The 14,236-nt window shown below is 38.9% G+C and overlaps 1 protein-coding gene across 2 annotated transcripts in view; it reads right to left on the bottom strand.

Moving 5' to 3' along the window:
• KHDRBS2 (KH RNA binding domain containing, signal transduction associated 2) overlaps nucleotides 1–14,236 on the bottom strand; it is a 346,045-nt gene that overhangs the window by 166,171 nt on the left and 165,638 nt on the right. The window lies entirely within an intron of this gene.

A 14,236-nucleotide genomic window follows, 5' to 3' on the forward strand; every position in this document is an offset into this window, starting at 1 on the left:
TAGATCATCCCCAAACAAATGTTCTCCATGAAAAGGAAAACCAGCTAGCCTCCTCTTACAAGGGAGCTCTGCTGACCAGCTTTTTAGCCGAAAAATTCTGCACATGTGCACAGACAAAAGTTCCATATGGGAAATTTGCTATATGGAATCTTTGAGGGCATACAAAGCAAAGCAAATAGTCTGAGGTACAGTAGATCTGCTCCATCCTGAGCATAATACTCCGCTCTATTGGGCCGTCTAATCTGATCCTTCAAGGCTTTGACAGACCCCAACTGCCGCCCCTGTGGGCTGAATAGCGGGACCTGCTTGCCCTGGTTCTTATCAGCAGGATCCTTAAAGACTTGTGCATTATCCACCAAACAAGTTAAAGTCTTGCTTAAGGAGGAAACTGCTGCATCTACAACGGGTATGCTCCACTTCTTATTAAAGCTTTCCTCCATAGGTTATAACAAGGAAAATCTCCTTGGAGGCACAAACATCCTGTCTGGGTAATCCCAGCCAGAATATACCACCTGCTTCAAGAGTGGGTAAAAAGGAAACACCTGCGTGGTTTAAAAGAACCAAGGAAAGAACAAGGTTTTTCAGGAACCTCTACAAAGGTAACTTAAAAGCTGTATGGACACTCTGCATAAGAGAAGCATAAGATCAGCTGCCTGATCGGCCATTACCTCTTCTACCTCACCAAACCAGTCTTGCTCCAATATAGGTGGAATAGTGGAAGGGGATCTGTTGCGCTTTCTACCACACTGTGTGACTGAAGTGATCATCCCAGCAATCTTGCTTTCTAAACCAGCCAAAGCTGATGATAGGAAGAAGCACCGGTAGTAGCCACAATATCGGATAGACGCAGCGGCTCAGATTGCCTGGTGTCATCCATTTTTCAGGTGAGGCTATTGCAGCAGAGTTCCCTTTAGCCTCTACAGGGGCCACTGATGAAACACATGTGCCCCTTGCTGCAGCACTCCACCCAGAACGCTTCTTGGAAGACATAGCTTGTTGAAGCAATGGTACCTGGCTTTGTGACACAATACACAAGTTCCTCAGTACCACAATTCCCCCTTGGAAGAATCCTATACAAATTACCTGTTCTTCCAGTCAATGCAACATGACTAGGCTGCACCTGCCATCACTCATAGGACTCATGTGTCACACCAGGATAGGCTGCTATGTGTCCTTCCATCAGCCAGCAACAAACTCACATTCTGTGGGTTTAAAAAAAGCTTCCATTGGCCATACAGCACCACATGGAGGAGAACACACAAAGAAGCACTCCTATGCCCTCTAGTGGGCAAAATAAATGCACAGCAAGGAAAACTTTTTTTTAAAAAACATGTCAGACATGTTGCAGGGGAATGTATGATAATTGGACCCTGATTTTTCACAGGGCCACTTACCACTCCCACTGCAGGACAATAGCATAAGCCAGAGGTCCAGCCTTCATCCATCATAGTGGATTCTGTCACCACGGACCTTCAAGGACTGGATACCCTTTTAGTATGAGGGTTTTCATCGGACCAAACCGATCGTGTGTGGGTCCCATCAGTTATTTATCCATAGGTTAAAAAAAAGCAATCTTGTTTTAAATTTAACCTATGGATACCTAACCAATAGAAAAAAAAACATCGTTAGTAGGCACAACCATCGGTTAAAAATCCACGCATGCTCAGAATCAAGTTGACACATGCTTGGAAGCATTGAACTTCGTTTTTTTCAGCACGTCGTTGTGTTTTACGTCACCGCATTCTGACACGATCGTTTTTTTAACTGAGGGTGTGTAGGCACGACTGACTATCAGTCAGCTTCATCGGTTAACCGATGAAAACGGTCCATCAGACCGTTCTCTTTGGATGGACCGATCGTGTGTACGTGGCATTACAGGAGTGAATTTCCCTTCCTATGGGCCGATCTCACTTCCTGTTGTCTCCCTCTGTTTCTGAGTCGTTTGTAAGTCGGATGTTTGTAACTTGGGGACCGCCTGTATTTACCACCATTGTAGAAATTCCTGTTTAGGATTTTAGTGGTTAGTCACTGATCTCTTGTGAAGGTATGTTTAGGAAATTTGAGCACATTTTGTGAGACTTACCTTAAACGAAGCCCTCCAGTGGTACGCTGACAGGGCTTCCATCTTCACCTGGTCTTCCTACCGGGTTTGCGACCTACAGCTACATGAGTGGCCTGAGCCCTGATGAGGTCACTCCCGTGCATGCGCATGGGAACACGCAAGCTCTGAAGGTCCTGCACAGTATGCCAGCACTTCAGAGCGCCGGTGACGTCACCGCTACTTGCAGTGTGAATATCTTCTAAACAGTGCAAGTTTAGGAGATTTTTACTGTACCTACAGGTAAGCCTTATTATATTATAAGTCTAAAAGGTGAGTTTACTACTACTTGAACAGCAATCATGTGACTGTCACCTTTGTGATCCCTAAAAATCAACTTCTGCCATGAAGATAAGTATATAAGGGTTTTGTTTTTGTGACTTTAAAGCAACTTGTACCTTTCCCATTTGAAAAATTACACAGTAATTTGTGAGGGTGTTAGGTGCTCTGCAGAGGTATCATATAGAGGGTATGCTCAGCCTTTTTAACATGGCTGATATCCAGAAAACATTTTACTGTGCCTTAAATTAGAAAAAGTATAAGTTAATTTTAAAGAGGTGGAATGGGAACAGTGCTAGAGAGTCTTGCGTTGACTTGACTATGTTGACTATGATAGATGATCTACACTAGACCTTATATCACACTTTAATGTAAGATACTTCAGAATCTTTCACATTTAATAGGAGAAAGATGCTTTTTTTCTCTTACATTAGACACTAAAAACAATACTGGTGTTCAGCTGAAGCAAAATATCTTGGGAGAAATCTGTAGCCTGTGACATCTAAATTAGAAGATCATTGTTCCAAGGTGGCTAGCTGATTCAGCAAGAATGTAGAGATCAGCAAAAATAAAGATAATTTTATCATTTTACATGCCCCATGTGTTCACAAAAAGTGCTGAAGCAAGAAACTAATTACATATAACGGGTGAAATAAATTGCTTACATGTAAAAGTTACATTGGCTTAGGATAGGTTGCTCTTTTAATGTAGTTTTTATATGCACTAAAAAGATACTAGCGCTTATTGTAAAGCCTATTTTATACATTGTACATTTACAACACTACAACTATCCAAAGAATCAGCATAAAATGCTACACTACAAACCCACTACAAACTAATACTTTTTTCCTGGCTTTCTTAACCGCTTAAGCTCCGGACCATTTTGGTGGTTAAAGACCTGGCCACTTTTTGCGATTCGGCACTGCGTCGCTTTAACTGACAATTGAGCAGCCTAACGACATGGATCCCAGACAAAATTGACATCCTTTTTTTCCCACAAATAGAGCTTTCTTTTGGTGGTATTTGATCACCTCTGCAATTTTTTTTTGCACTATAAAAATTTGCAATAAGCATTTATTGATTGGTTTGCGCAAAAGTTATAGCGTCTACAAAATAGGGGACTGTTTTATGGCATTTTTATTAATATTTTCTTTTTACTAGTTATGATTTTTATTGTGACTGCGACATTATGGCGGACACATTGGACACTTCTGACACCATTTTGGGACCATTGTAATTTTTACAGCTATCAGTGCTATAAAAATGCACTGATTACTGTAAAAATGACACTGGCATTGAAGGGGTTAACCACACCTTCAGGGGTTCAGTGTTCCCTAGTAAGTGATTCTTACTTCTTCCAATCACAGGGAACGGCCATCAGTGACAGTGTCACTAGGCAGAATAGGGAAAAGCCGCAGTCCCGCTGGGCGGCAGATTTAAATGGACACACCTGTACGCCAATCTACCTGCCCGTGCCATTCTGTTGACGGAAATAGGCGTGCGGCAGTCGGCAAGTGGTTAAAGTGATGTTAAACCCCAAAACAAAAATGTAATATACTGCAGTGTACCAATTCCTAAACGTGGTGACTGCATTCATTTTCATTTTTTTCTTTTTTTTCTTTTTCTGTCTTAAAGCGGAGGTTCCGCCGTTTTTTTTTTTAAAAGTCAGCAGCTACAAATACGGCAGCTGCTGACTTTTAAAAAATGAACACTGTCCAGCGCGCCCGCAACGTCAGCAGCCGAGGCTGAGCAATCGCTTGTTACTCGTCTGCTTCCGCCGCCATCCTTGGTGAGGGAATTAGGAAGTGAAGCCTGATGGCTTCACTGCCCGATTACCTACTGCGCATGTGCGAGGATCGCGGCGCGCCATCACTGGTCCCCACTCTCTCCTGGGAACAGTGTTTCCCAGAGGACAGCGGAGGGGGTGACGTCACAGGCTGGATTCCCCGCGGGGATCAGACCCGGTAGTGGTGCAAATACCTGTCTCAGGTATCTGCACCCCCTCCCCCCTGAAAGGTGCCAAATGTGTCACCGGAGGGGGGAGGGATCCAAAAAGCGGAGTTTCACTTTTTCTGTGAACCTCCGCTTTAAGCCTGGAACACTTATGCCCCGTACAGACGATCGGAAATTCCGACAGCAAAAGTCCAATGTAAGCTTTTGAATGGAAATTCCGACCGTGTGTATGCTCTATTGGACTTTTGCTGTCAGAATTTCTGCCAGCAAAAGACTGAGAACTGGTTTTCAAATTTTCGATCGTCTGTAGCAATTCCGATGCGCAAAATTCCAACACATGCTCAGAAACAATTTGACGCATGCTCGGAAGCATTGAACTTAATTTTCTCGGCTCGTTGTAGTGTTGTACGTCATCACGTTCTTGACGGTTAAAGTTCAGAGAACTTTTGTGTGACCGTGTGTATGCAAGCCAAGCTTGAGCCGAATTCCGTCGGAAAAAAACATCCAAGGTTTTTCCGACGGAAAATCCGATCGTGTGTACAGGGAATAATAGTTTTTTTTCATTCAATCCAGCGGGTGGTAAATGGTTTGTCTCAGCCTTATAACTCCTATTTTGCCAGTAAAGAGTTAAAAACGTACTAATGGATCGCCAGGTGAAAATAAAGGGAAGAAAACAAACAATAAAAATTAATGCAACCACCACATCTAATTGGTGAACTGTGATTCATTATATTTTTGGGCTTAAAAACAGTTGAACCACTTCAGCTCAGGAAGGATTACCCACCTTCATTACCAGGCCATTTTTTGCGAAATGGCGCTGCGTTAATTTAACTGACAATTGCACAGTCATGTGACACTGTACCCCCAAAAAAATGTACCGGTATGTCCCTTTTTGCCCACAAATAGAGCTTTCTTTTGGTGGAATTGGATCACCTCTGCGGGTTTTATTTTTTTGCACTATAAACAAAAAAAGGCAGATAATTGAAAAAAAAACTATAAATATTTGCTATTTTTGCTATTAAAAAACTTTTCCAATAACATTTAAAAAAAATCGAATTTCTTCATCAATTTCGGCCAATATGTATTCTGCTACACCTGAACCTGAAAACATGACCTGTTGGGGATATTTGAGGGCTGGAGTTGAGAAACATTGCAAAACTCTACTCTTTTGATGCTGTTACTACAGAGGATTGTTAAAATTTTCACAACCTGTCCCCTGGACCCCAGTACTCCCTCTTACTCAAATGTCCAAGATCTCTCTCTCACTAGCATCTTTTCTTTCTGTTTAAAACATGCACTCGTGTACCCCAGATGGACCCCACAAGTCTAAACAACCTAGTACCCATCTCCATGCTCCTGTTTATCTCCTAACTTCTAGAATGGCTATTCTAAAGCCTTCTGAGCTGCTACTTCACATCTAATAACCTTCTTGACACCTACAATCTAACGTTTGCTCACAGCTTTGAAAAAGCTGACTGTCTGCTCCTCCTCAAAAAACTTTACTAAATTGGCCTCCAAGATTGGCTCTTTCCTGATTGTCCTACCTATTTAGGCACTTTTTTAGTGTCACTTACAACTTTATCTCCTCTTTTACTCCTTTCATAGCTGCCCCCAAGGCTCTGTTCTCAAGCTTCTTCTATTCTCTATCCCCTACCTCAGTTGATAACCTTGCATGGCTTCCAATATCATCTCTATGCTAATGACATGCAAATGAGTGAAATACTACCCCCACTGCCCAGCACACCCATTCATTCTCTTTGTGCATCACTAGTTTAACAATTGTCATATCAGTATGGATATCACACTACTTCTTAAAACTCAATCTTTTATAAAACTGCGCTTATAATATATCCTCCCTTCCATGTTCCCTTCCCTGTTCCCTTCCCTGTTTTTTTTCCATCAAGATCAATAGCATATAATACTCTCTTTTCTTCTTGAATGCCAGGGTGCTAGGATTAATACTGGACTCTAACCTTATTTCAGTCCCACATTCTCTCTGTTCAAATCGACCACCTTCTTCTCGTACACACGATCGGTCAAACTGATGAGAATGGTCTGATGGACCGTTTTCATCGGACCAAACCGATCGCGTGTAGGCCCCATTGGTTATTTATCCATAGGTTAAAAAAAAGCAATCTTGTTTTAAATTTAACCAATGGATACCTAACCGATAGAAAAAAACGATCGTTTGTAGGTACGTCCATCGGTAAAAAATCCACGCATGCTCAGAATCAAGTCGACGCATGCTTGGAAGCATTGAACTTCATTTTTTTCAGCACGTCGTTGTGTTTTACGTCACCGTGTTCTGACACAATCGTTTTTTTAACCGATGGTGTGTAGGCATGACTGACCATCAGTCAGCTTTATCGGTTAACCGATGAAAACGGTCCATCAGACGGTTCTCATCGGATGGACCGATGCTAGCCCTCTGGCTGTTGTGTTAATCAAATGGCTTTTAACTAAGTCATTAACTTGCTGAATGCTTGTTCTGGGTCAAGGACAGAGAAATTACTAAATCCTGAAATAGCCAGGCATTTAGCATTTCAAGAATTATACAATTTTTTTTTTTATTCAAATTTCTTTTATAGTAAATTTTACTTATTACTAACCATAGCCAGGCTACAGATTTTCAAGTTTTTTAAACCTATTGTTATGTGTAGTAACTGTGGTGTAATGAAGGCCATACATTATGACATTTTCTTTCCTTCAGTTGATTCCATCAACACAGTCAGAATCCCTCCCCCTGCGCTATTGTATTCTGACAGCGAGATGTTTCCTACTCATCAGAATACAATGATCACTGCTGGAGTGGCTATATATGCCAGTAGTAATCAAGTGAAATAAACCTGACAGGCTGGTAGTACTGAATTTGATTGATAGATCAATTTCAGTAAAACCACCCTGCCCATGGACGGATCAACATTCGACTCGGTCCTTCTGAACCAGGCAAATTTAAATCAGTCTATGGCCAGCTTTATTCATCCCCAAAGATGGAAACAGTTTACAACACCTGATATTGTATACAGTAGAAGACTGGCTGTCAAATCCCTTCTGCCATTCTTAGAATGAGTTAGAATTTCACTGACTGATGAATTTTTAGGATGAAATTCTCAACATAATCTGCAATTACAGAAGTCAGTAGGGGTTTGTTTTAAAGTTAATATACAGCTTGATATTATTATCTCAATATTAGAGTGTCCAAAGCCTGATCATGTGCTCAATTTAAGTAATAAAATGCATTCACATTCAATAATAAACTGTAAAAGACAACCTTTTCTACATTACTAATTAATGACTCATTTCATGGAATGATTAATCCACCCAAGAACGTATATAATTAGATGTTTTAAAAATGTCTAAACGTAGAAAGAGAAATTAACACAGTACAATATTAATTGACAACTTAAAAAATAGCTGTATTTACTCCAGCTGTTGTAAGATATGCACATTTGTGTTTCACAATTTTAGATGTGTTGGGGTTTGCAAAATTATCTTTTCCTTTCCCGCTGAAAATGTGAACAAATTGGGTTGCTCAGAACTGTCAAGCCTGGCTCATACTCCCTTAATCCATTTAAAGAAATAATATGTATTTCCTATAAACAACCTAATAATGTGTGAATAAATGCCAATCAGGACAGAAATACTGGAAAGCTCCAGTCATGGTAACGTTTTCCTGTATACAATAAGGTTCATGTAAGGTAGGCAGAAAGAAAGCAGTTTCCAAAAGCCCTGCTTTACCTGCTATGATTTTTCCAATGGCCATGAGAGTGTAGCATGTAGACCTAAACATGAGTTGCAGTGCATCAGAGATTTGTGTTTGTGGGAGGGCACAGGAGAAAAACCTGATGGTGGGATTGCAACACGTGGATAGCTAATGTATATACCGGTACATATATATGGTGATAATTTCACACTTTGGGATCAACTTTCCTGCTTTAAAGGGATGCGCAGACTTCAAGAGGATGCATAAACAAGGCTTCCACATCATCTGCTGCTGTAATATGTTGTGGGAAATAATTCGCCCACAATGTCTTGTGTATAACAGGTACTAGCGCCATGGAGTCCTCACTTATTTTCACTAAGTACTGGACCATTTTTTTCAGGACACCCCTATCCAATAGCTAGACCTGTAAATGCGCAAACCTGGTCAGACAACATTTTTGTTATTTCTGCATGTTAGCAATTTGTGTCTTGGTGTAAAGCTGTAGCTTGAATCAATGCCTGTATTACACCCACTATTTTACAGTCTGATTAGATTGTTGCCTGCATTCTCCACCATAAGTGATAGTTTTACACTATGGGAGGGATCACCTTTCCTGGGATAAAAGGGACATGCAAACTGCAGGAGGATGCATTAACAAGCTTAAGACAGCAGGCAATTTTCTAACTGACATGTTTATTGAAAAAAAGGTTGCAGACAAAACAAAAAGAAAAAAGAAAATGAATCCCAGCACGTCAGGCCCTAGCCAAACAGATTAGGAACATCACTAATGTTTGTGGGCTAGACACTACAAACCACAAAACACTCGTTGTGCCCCAGTTCAAAACCCCACCTTTGCTACAGATCTTCCCTTTTATCTAATTTGCAGCAGTGATTAGAGTCCAGTGGGTAAAAAACCCATACTGAAGCATAAGGGACATAACATGAAGCAAACACTTTACCTACCCTAATTCCTCATATACATGACAAAAAGGAGGAGAAGTATACCTTCACTCCCCTCAATGATCTCTCCTTTCACTGTACATACAATATATATATATATATATATATATATATATATATATACTGTATATACTCGAGTATAAGCCAAGTTTTTCAGCACCTTTTTGCGCCTGATCTCCTGGACTTTGGAGACCAGGTACCGGCCGGCGGTAGGTCCCCTGGACCCCAAACTTGGCACACATGTAGCTCCACTCTTCCTCTACAAGAGTTTTTTGCCCGGGGAACCTACGGCCGGGGAGCACCAATTTTTCAAAGCCGGGCACCCCTTCCGTAGACTCCAATGTTAAACAGTCATTTCTACAGTGACTTTGGGGACCCGGGACTGGCCGGTTGTAGGTCCCCTAGAACCAGAACTTTGCACACATGTAGCCCCATTTCTCCTCTACAAGTGTGAAAAGTCTAGTCATGGACACAGTGAGGCATGCACACAGTGAGGCATGGGCACAGTGAGGCATGGGCACAGTGAGGCATGCACATGGACACAGTGAGGCAAAGTGAGGCACAGTGAGGCATGCAGATGGACACCCTAGGCTTATACTTGAGTCAATAAGTTTTCCCATTTTTTGTGGTAAAATTAGGTGCCTCGGCTTATATACGGGTCGGCTTATACTCGAGTATATATATATATATATACCGTATATATATATATATATATATATATATATATATATATATATATATATATATATATAGCACTCAAATTCTAAGGAGAATAATGTGTAATTTAACTGCGTGTTTTTACAGTACGCCAACACGACACCTGCAATTTTACTATAATAACACCATTTGGAAATACAGAATAAAACTGTTGACATTCTAAAAGAGATGCCTACTGGGCAATATCATTACATTATTACTCAAATGTATTCTAGTTTAGTATAACATCTCCAGGGAATATTTCACACTGCAGGCAGTAAAGACATGTGTTCATCCCTAGAAATTAGAAAGAGATCCCTTTCAGAACAGAAAAAATATTCAAATTTTTGTAATGTAGTATGAAGTAGTAATGTTACTTGCTTTTATTCATAAATTCTCGACATGAATAAAACTTAAACATATATACAAGAAAACTATTGCGTCTCTGACTAAAAAATATTTGACTTATACTTATCTATGCACAGGTTTATGATCAAGCATTTAATTTTCATTCTTTTCCTAAGAATACTCGAAAGTCTTACATTACTCTATTCCTTTCAACAGCCAGGCATGTTAATTTTGAATAATGTAAATGATTATAAATATTATCTATTTTTGTGGAAAACTTAAGTTGAAGAAATGCTTTTCCTTCCAGCTGCTCCGCACTGTGGCAGTGACCTACCGATGCACGGATACCAGAATTTTAAACTGTTTGATGCAAATTATATTTAAGCTGCTCAATATGAGAATTAAAGAGTCAAGACAGGGAATTCCCTGTGTGACTTCACAAGTAGGGTAACTTAACTATAGCTTAACTATAGATTTTACATTTTTCTACAGTAATATTGGAGTAACAATTAGAATAAAACCCAATTCTAAATGTACTCAACTAAAGTGTGCATAAACTAAGATGTCTAAGTATATACTGTATCTTGAAAACAGGCCAATTGGACCTGTTTAAAAAACATACACATTTGTGCCAAATAAAAAACTGTAAGTTTACACGATAGTCATACACTTAATAAAATAACATGTATGTTGCCTTACTATTACCCAGACATTCTCATGCAGCCACACACAGCTTCATAATTAATTATTAAAATATTAATACATTTGATTTTGGAATGATCATTATTTTAATACTCTATAACAATATTGAAATAATTACATTATAATCTTACAAAAAAGCAAAAGAAACTGTAATGCTTACATATGAAATGTATAACATTAAATCAGTGCTTACTTCATTTTGTTCTTAGTATCAGACATCAAGATAACTTGTCCTCAGTATCAGATAACTTGTCACAATATATATGTAATTAATAAATATAAATAAATATAACTGTTTGTATTAAACATTTAAATATGTCAAATAAAAATAATATTTCATGACTGGGGACCTTTTACTACTCTATTTGCCTCTCTTCTCTATTCACACTAGAGGGGTCAGTAGTAGGACAACGGAGGTCCTAATTCCCCTATATTATCCAGATTGGGAAAAGGAGTTTCTGAGGATGGGAGAGGATATGGAGGATAAGTCCTGGAGTTGAGCATGGACAGAGGCGGCAAAGAATCTAGACAGAGCTCTTGCAAGGAGCAAATAAAATGGTTTACAATACAGAGGAACATTTGAATTAACTTTCTGGTCTCTGGGAACCTCTGATAAAACTTACTATAGCTACAACTCATGATACATTAGTGTGATGGTCAGTAAGAAGAATGTTCATATTACAGACACCTAAATGAATAAATGGTGTCAGTAGGAACTTATTTGAGAGGCAGAAATTATCCATTGCTCAAGAAACCCCTAGCAACCTCTGGAGGTACCATATGGTTGCATGAAACACTGGTTGAGAAACCCTGGTGTAGACCCTTTGTGTCACAAAGGATAGACAAAAGCTCTTTAGAAACACCTGTGAGGTGGCACTGTACATACTTTCTAATATCATACTCCAAGATTGTCATTGGGATTTATTTCATCCCATTCTTGTGATTGGTGAGTCACTTAAATTCCATGTTATATATATTAAAAGCTAATGATCTGTGTATATACAAAAAATAGATTTCACGTATTTCTCTTGCAAAATAAAACTATATTGACTGTATCGTAGTTCATTTGATTCTATAGTCATTCAAAAGATGGATAAATATCATTACTATTATTTCATAAAACTGACACTGTAACTAATATATTTGCCTGAAGTTCTTCTTTAATTTAAAATGTTTTATTTATTCATAGTCTATACATGTCCAACTTCTGTCAAATATGCTAACATTCACTGGTAGTATGAAAGGTACAATAAGAATAAGTTGTTAACAGCTATTATAAAAAATTAAAAAAATTGGGAAGACATTAGAATATTTCACAGGAAAGCCTAGTTAATACAGATGGGTTCAGTTCAGTGCTGAAGATCTTTTTATTTTACTAAAATGCCAAATGCCCAGCAAAACTGTAATCTATAGAGAAAAGTGCTACAAAATCATACTAAAAGCCACAAGTTTTCAATAGTAAAAAACAATAATTCTCATCTATCTATCTGTCTGTCTGTCTGTCTGTCTGTCTGTCTGTCTGTCTATCTATCTATCTATCTATCTATCTATCTATCTATCTATCTGTCTATACATATATATATATATATATATATATATATATATATATATATATATATATATATATATATATATATATATATATATATATATATATATATATATATATATATATATATACACACACACAGTATCTCACAAAAGTGAGTACGCCCCTCACATTTTTGTAAATATTTTATTATATCTGTTAATGTGTGACAACACTGAAGAAATTACTCTTTGCTACAAGGTAGTGAGTGCACAGCTTGTATAAAAGTGTAAATTTGCTGCCCCCTCAAAATAATTCAACACACAGCCATTAATGTCTAAACTGCTGGCAACAAATGTGAGTACATACCAAAGTGAAAATGTCAAGCCATTTTTTCATCCCCGGTGTCATGTGACTCGTTAGTGTTACAAGGTCTCAAGTGTGAACGGGGAGCAGGTGTGTTAAATTTGGTGTTATTGCTCTCACTCTCTCATACTTGTCACTGGAAGTTCAACATGGCACCTCATGGCAAAGAACTCTCTGAGGATCTGAAAAAAATAATTGTTGCTCTACATAAATATGGCCTAGGCTATAAGAAGATTGCCAAGACCGTGAAACTGAGCTGCAGCACGGTGGCCAAGACCATACAGTGGTTTAACAGGACAACTCAGAACAGGCCTTGCCATGGTAGACCAAAGAAGTTGAATGCATGTGCTCAACTTAATATCCAGAGGTTGTCTTTGGGAAGTAGACTGCGCTGCCAGCATTACTGCAGAGGTTGAAGGGGTGAGGGGTCATCCTGTCAGTGATCAGACCATATGCCACACACTGCATCAAATTGATCTGCATGGCTGTCGTCCCAGAAGGAAGACCCTTCTAAAGGTGATGCACAAGAAAGCCCGCAAACAGTTTGCTGAAGACAAGCAGACTAAGGTCATAGATTACTGGAACCATGTCCTGTGGTCTGATGAGACCAAGATAAACTTATTTGGTTCAGACAAGTGTGTCTTGCCTACAGTCAAGCATGGTGGTGGGAGTGTCATGGGGCTGCATTAGTGCTGCCAGCACTGGGGAGCTACAATTCATTGAGGTAACCATGAATGCCAACATGTACTGTGACATACTGAAGCAGAGCATTATCCCCTGCCTTCGGAGACTGGGCCACAGGGCAGTATTCCAACATGATAACGACCCCAAACACACCTCCAAGACGACCACTGCCTTGCTAAAGAAGCTGAGGGTAAATGTGATGGACTGGCCAAGCATGTCTCCAGATAAACCCTATTGAGCATCTGTGGGGCATCCTCAAACAGAAGGTGGAGGAGCGCAAGGTCTGTAACATCCACCAGCTCCAAGATGTCATCATGGAGGAGTGGTAAAGGACTCCAGTAGCAACCTGTGAAGCTCTGGGGAATTCCATGCCCAAGAGGGTTAAGGCAGTGCTAGAAAATAATGGTGGTCGCAAAAAATATTGACACTTTGGGCCCAATTTGGACATTTTCACTTAGGGTGTATTCATATTTCTTGCCAGCCGTTTAATGGCTGTGTGTTGAGTTATTTTGAGGGGACAGGAAATATACACTGTTATAAAATCGGTACACTAGCTACTTTGCATGATAACAAAGTGCCATTTTTTCAGTGTTGTCATATGAAAAGATATAATACAATATTTACAAAAATGTGAGATAATGTATATATATATATATATATATATATATATATATATATATATATATATATATATATATATATATATATATATATATATATATATATATATATATACATATATATATATATATATATATCAGTCTAGTTTCAATAATTATTTGTGCATTTTTTTATTCCACAGTATCTAAACGTATATCAGCTTTTGTCAACCTATTGCAATAATACACCATTTTTGCATCATTACAAAGTGTTATTTTAACAAATAACTTTTACACTAAACTTACTATGAAATCACAAT

Source organism: Rana temporaria, chromosome 4 (genome assembly GCF_905171775.1).
Source record: "Rana temporaria chromosome 4, aRanTem1.1, whole genome shotgun sequence".
Classification (NCBI taxonomy): Eukaryota; Metazoa; Chordata; class Amphibia; order Anura; family Ranidae; genus Rana; species Rana temporaria.